This window comes from Chelonoidis abingdonii, chromosome 4 (genome assembly GCF_003597395.2).
Source record: "Chelonoidis abingdonii isolate Lonesome George chromosome 4, CheloAbing_2.0, whole genome shotgun sequence".
NCBI lineage: Eukaryota > Metazoa > Chordata > Testudines > Testudinidae > Chelonoidis > Chelonoidis abingdonii.
This window is the reverse complement of record NC_133772.1, coordinates 12992099-12998098: the sequence shown is the minus strand read 5'-3', so window position 1 is coordinate 12998098 and position 6000 is coordinate 12992099.

Below are 6000 nucleotides of genomic sequence, written 5' to 3'. Positions count from 1 at the left end.
GAGTTAACAGGGGAGTTTCAGTGGGAGTTAACAGGGGAGTTTCAGTGGGAGTTAACAGGGGAGTTTCAGTGGGAGTTAACAGGGGAGTTTCAGTGGGAGTTAACAGGGGAGTTTCAGTGGGAGTTAACAGGGGAGTTTCAGTGGGAGTTAACAGGGGAGTTTCAGTGGGAGTTAACAGGGGAGTTTCAGTGGGAGTTAACAGGGGAGTTTCAGTGGGAGTTAACAGGGGAGTTTCAGTGGGAGTTAACAGGGGAGTTTCAGTGGGAGTTAACAGGGGAGTTTCAGTGGGAGTTAACAGGGGAGTTTCAGTGGGAGTTAACAGGGGAGTTTCAGTGGGAGTTAACAGGGGAGTTTCAGTGGGAGTTAACAGGGGAGTTTCAGTGGGAGTTAACAGGGGAGTTTCAGTGGGAGTTAACAGGGGAGTTTCAGTGGGAGTTAACAGGGGAGTTTCAGTGGGAGTTAACAGGGGAGTTTCAGTGGGAGTTAACAGGGGAGTTTCAGTGGGAGTTAACAGGGGAGTTTCAGTGGGAGTTAACAGGGGAGTTTCAGTGGGAGTTAACAGGGGAGTTTCAGTGGGAGTTAACAGGGGAGTTTCAGTGGGAGTTAACAGGGGAGTTTCAGTGGGAGTTAACAGGGGAGTTTCAGTGGGAGTTAACAGGGGAGTTTCAGTGGGAGTTAACAGGGGAGTTTCAGTGGGAGTTAACAGGGGAGTTTCAGTGGGAGTTAACAGGGGAGTTTCAGTGGGAGTTAACAGGGGAGTTTCAGTGGGAGTTAACAGGGGAGTTTCAGTGGGAGTTAACAGGGGAGTTTCAGTGGGAGTTAACAGGGGAGTTTCAGTGGGAGTTAACAGGGGAGTTTCAGTGGGAGTTAACAGGGGAGTTTCAGTGGGAGTTAACAGGGGAGTTTCAGTGGGAGTTAACAGGGGAGTTTCAGTGGGAGTTAACAGGGGAGTTTCAGTGGGAGTTAACAGGGGAGTTTCAGTGGGAGTTAACAGGGGAGTTTCAGTGGGAGTTAACAGGGGAGTTTCAGTGGGAGTTAACAGGGGAGTTTCAGTGGGAGTTAACAGGGGAGTTTCAGTGGGAGTTAACAGGGGAGTTTCAGTGGGAGTTAACAGGGGAGTTTCAGTGGGAGTTAACAGGGGAGTTTCAGTGGGAGTTAACAGGGGAGTTTCAGTGGGAGTTAACAGGGGAGTTTCAGTGGGAGTTAACAGGGGAGTTTCAGTGGGAGTTAACAGGGGAGTTTCAGTGGGAGTTAACAGGGGAGTTTCAGTGGGAGTTAACAGGGGAGTTTCAGTGGGAGTTAACAGGGGAGTTTCAGTGGGAGTTAACAGGGGAGTTTCAGTGGGAGTTAACAGGGGAGTTTCAGTGGGAGTTAACAGGGGAGTTTCAGTGGGAGTTAACAGGGGAGTTTCAGTGGGAGTTAACAGGGGAGTTTCAGTGGGAGTTAACAGGGGAGTTTCAGTGGGAGTTAACAGGGGAGTTTCAGTGGGAGTTAACAGGGGAGTTTCAGTGGGAGTTAACAGGGGAGTTTCAGTGGGAGTTAACAGGGGAGTTTCAGTGGGAGTTAACAGGGGAGTTTCAGTGGGAGTTAACAGGGGAGTTTCAGTGGGAGTTAACAGGGGAGTTTCAGTGGGAGTTAACAGGGGAGTTTCAGTGGGAGTTAACAGGGGAGTTTCAGTGGGAGTTAACAGGGGAGTTTCAGTGGGAGTTAACAGGGGAGTTTCAGTGGGAGTTAACAGGGGAGTTTCAGTGGGAGTTAACAGGGGAGTTTCAGTGGGAGTTAACAGGGGAGTTTCAGTGGGAGTTAACAGGGGAGTTTCAGTGGGAGTTAACAGGGGAGTTTCAGTGGGAGTTAACAGGGGAGTTTCAGTGGGAGTTAACAGGGGAGTTTCAGTGGGAGTTAACAGGGGAGTTTCAGTGGGAGTTAACAGGGGAGTTTCAGTGGGAGTTAACAGGGGAGTTTCAGTGGGAGTTAACAGGGGAGTTTCAGTGGGAGTTAACAGGGGAGTTTCAGTGGGAGTTAACAGGGGAGTTTCAGTGGGAGTTAACAGGGGAGTTTCAGTGGGAGTTAACAGGGGAGTTTCAGTGGGAGTTAACAGGGGAGTTTCAGTGGGAGTTAACAGGGGAGTTTCAGTGGGAGTTAACAGGGGAGTTTCAGTGGGAGTTAACAGGGGAGTTTCAGTGGGAGTTAACAGGGGAGTTTCAGTGGGAGTTAACAGGGGAGTTTCAGTGGGAGTTAACAGGGGAGTTTCAGTGGGAGTTAACAGGGGAGTTTCAGTGGGAGTTAACAGGGGAGTTTCAGTGGGAGTTAACAGGGGAGTTTCAGTGGGAGTTAACAGGGGAGTTTCAGTGGGAGTTAACAGGGGAGTTTCAGTGGGAGTTAACAGGGGAGTTTCAGNGGGGTTGTTATAAATGTGTATGGGTAGGGTTTTGTGGCCTGCCTTGTGCAGGAGGTCAGACTAGATGATCATATTGGTCCCTTCTGACCTATGAGTCTATGAGTCTATGAGAAGGGCTTTGTCCACTCGATATAAAAAGCGAGTGCTCTACGGACGTCTAGGGAGTGCAATTGTTCTCCCTGCGCGATGAATGTGGCTTCGGGAAGAAGACCGGAAGGAAGATCTCCTGGCTAACATGGAAGGCCGATATCACTTTGGGGAGAAAGGCTGGATGTGGTTGCAACTGCACCTTGTCCTTGTGGAACACAGTATACGGAGGGTCCGCCGTGAGAGCCCGAAGCTCAGAAACTCATCTTGCCGATGTGATGGCCACGAGGAAAGTGGTTTCCAGGACAGGTACAGAAGGGAGCAAATTGCTAACGGCTCGAAAGGGGCCGACATAAGTCTGGTAAGAACCAGGTTGAGGTCCCAGTTTGGGGCGGGGCGGCGTACCTGGGGGTATAGGTGCTCCAAGTCCTTGAGGAATCGAGATACCATAGGATGTGAAAACACTGAGCAGTCATTCTCCCCTGGGTGGAAGGTAGAGATGGCCGCCAAGTGTACCCTTAATGATGATACCGCTAGGCCCTGCTGTTTAAGAGACCAGAGGTAGTCCAAGATGGTGGGGATCGAGACCTCAGCGGGAAGAACGTTCTGCTCTCCGCACCAGCACGAGAAACGCTTCCACTTGGCCAGATATGTTGATCTAGTGGAAGGCTTTCTGCTACCCAAGAGTACATGTTGCACTGGGGCAGAGCAACGCAACTCAGACTGGGTCAACCACTTAGGAGCTATGCCGTGAGATGGAGGGATTGTAGGTCCGGGTGGTGAAGTTTGCCGTGGTCCTGAGTTATCAGGTCCGGGTGAAGAGGTAGAGGGATGGGGTTGGCTATTGACAGGTCAAGCAACATGGTGTACCAGTGCTGCCTGGGCCATGCTGGAGCGATCATGATCAAGCGGGCTCTGTCCCTGCATACTTTCAGCAGGACCCTGTGGACGAGCAGGAGCGGTGGAAAAGCGTAGAGCAGGTGAGCCATCCATGGTATCAGGAAAGCGTCCACTATCGAACCCTGGGAGAGGCCTTGAAAGGAACAGAATATCTGGCATTTCCTGTTCTCGCAGGACGCAAGGAGGTCTACACGGTGAAATCCTCACTTCCGGAAGACCGAAAGAATAACGTCTGGGCTAAAAGGAAGGGTGGAGACTCTGGAGGTTTGTTATTGGCTTGTTCTGTGGTCTTTTTTGTTTTCTCCGGCGTGAGTAACAAGCTTTTCTGTCTAACTCCATCTCTCTTCAAATATTTCTAACATCTGAAGTACAAAAGGAAACAAAGTAATCAGGCTTGTTATTTGCTTTGGGTTGTACTTTACATATGTGTTGATTTGCTGGACTGATTTGAATTGGTATTTTTTAAATTCGACTGTTTATCATATTTCTTATAAGCAAGAAGCCTTGTATTGATCTCTAATGCAGTATTATTTTCTGTATTTCTTTCTTTTTATATAACGTTTCTTTTTAAAATGTGGAGTTTTTTTTCCTAGTGAGGCAGGAAGAGAATTTCTGTGCCCGAGTCCTGTACATCGTGACAGGCTAGGAGAGGGCGGGAAAAGTTCAGGAAAAGAGAGGAAGAGAATCGCTCTGTTCCCCTTGGTCTTAAGGTGTCTCTTTGGCGAACGGAGACCAGTTTCTTGGTATTGTAATTGTAAAACGTTGCAATCATCCCCTCGCTTGCTCAGGCAAACAACGAGAGTAGGAGTTCATTCCGTGCCGATTTAGACTCATACTTTCTTGGTCTTGGGGTCTTTCGAGGGAGTTGGGGAGACCAGGGAGGGGGGTCCCCAAGGAATTTCAGGGAACCACGGACTGATATAGCTCAATACTATCCTGGTTGGCAGCGAAATACGATCCAAGCTGCGGTATAGCTTGGGAGGTTTCACAGTAAGCACCCCAGATTTGTAGGCTGAAGCCAGATTTGGTGAAGAGAGTTACCACAGCCTTCGAATCGTAAAATCATATTTTTCACATAGCCAATCTACCTCCTCACAGGAGACCTACCGCGTTCGTGGCCAACCGCCACATTTCAGTTCGCGTGGTTCCTCCATTCGCCTCTCTACGCCCCAAGGTATTTAACATACATGGCTTATTCGCTGCCACTCCGCCGCCGTCGAAAATACACATTTGTTCCAGGAGTGGCGATCTAGACGACAATGGCTCATCCGAGGACCTCCGGGCACAGTCACCCATCACAGTCAGGCATTGTCAAGGACTTTTCCTATATATTAGGCCTGAGTCCAATGCGGGAAAAATCCACTCTCAAGCGAGGGATGATGCAACTATTACATTAAAGTACCAAGAAACATGGTCTCCGTTCCTCCAAAGAGACAACCTTAAGCCCAAGGGAACAGAGCGATTCTCTTTCCTCTCTTTTCCGTAACTTTTCCCGCCCTCTCCTAGCCTGTCACAGATGTACAGGACTCCGGGCACAGAAATTTCTCTCCCTTGCCTCACTAGGAAGAAGAAACTCCACATTTTAAAAAGAAACGTTATATAAAAAGGAAGAAATACAGAAAATAATACTGGCATTTAGAGATCATCCACAAGGCTTCTTGCTATAAGAATATGAAACCAGGTCTGATTTAAAAAAATACCATTCAAATCAGTCCCAGCAAAATCAACACATATGTAAAGTACAACCCAAAAGCAAATTAACAAGCCTGATACTTTTGTTCCTTTTGTACTTCAGATGTTAGTAAATATTTGAAGAGAGATGGAGTTAGAAGAAAAGCTTGTTTACTCACAGCCGGAGAAAACAAAAATGACCACAGAACAACCAAGTAACACCTCCAGAGTCCCACCCTTCCTTTTAAAAATCCGGTTTCCTGATTGGTCCTCTGGTCAGGTGTTTGGTTCCCTTTGTAACCCTTTACAGTAAAAGAAAATTAACTCTTACCTTACCTATCTACTTATGACAAGGGCAGCATACCAGTCTCCGGAATCCAGGGATGGAATGATGGTCCCCAGGGATACCATGCGGAACTTCAACTTTATCATGAATTTGTGGAGTTCCAGATCCAGGATAGGTCTGAGACCTCCCTTTGCCTTGGGGATTAGGAAGTAGCGGTACCTCCTCTATGGCTCCTTTGGCAAGGAGTGTCTGCACCTCCTGAAGGAGGGATTGCTCGTGAGAGGGGTCCCTGAAGAGGGACGAGGAAGGCGGGTGGAAGGGGGGGCGTGAAATAAATTGGAGGTGGTACCCAAATTTCAGCGTGCGTAAGACCCAGCGATCTGACATTAGCTAGGACCACGCAGGGAGGAAAAGGGAGAGGCGGCTGGAGAAAGGAAGGAATGGAGCCTTTAACAAAACTGGTACGTCGTCCTCGGGTGCACCTTCAAAAGGTGGGTTTTGGCTCTGTGGGTGGTTTGGAGGGACCTTGATTCTGGCCCCCTTGGGTGCCTGACTGCCTCCAACAACCGGTTCTACGCTGCCTTCTGGCAAAGTCCTGCCTCTGTCTGGGCTGAGGGTAAGAGCGCTGTGGCTGGGTGCGGAAGGGCCTGTGCTGTGT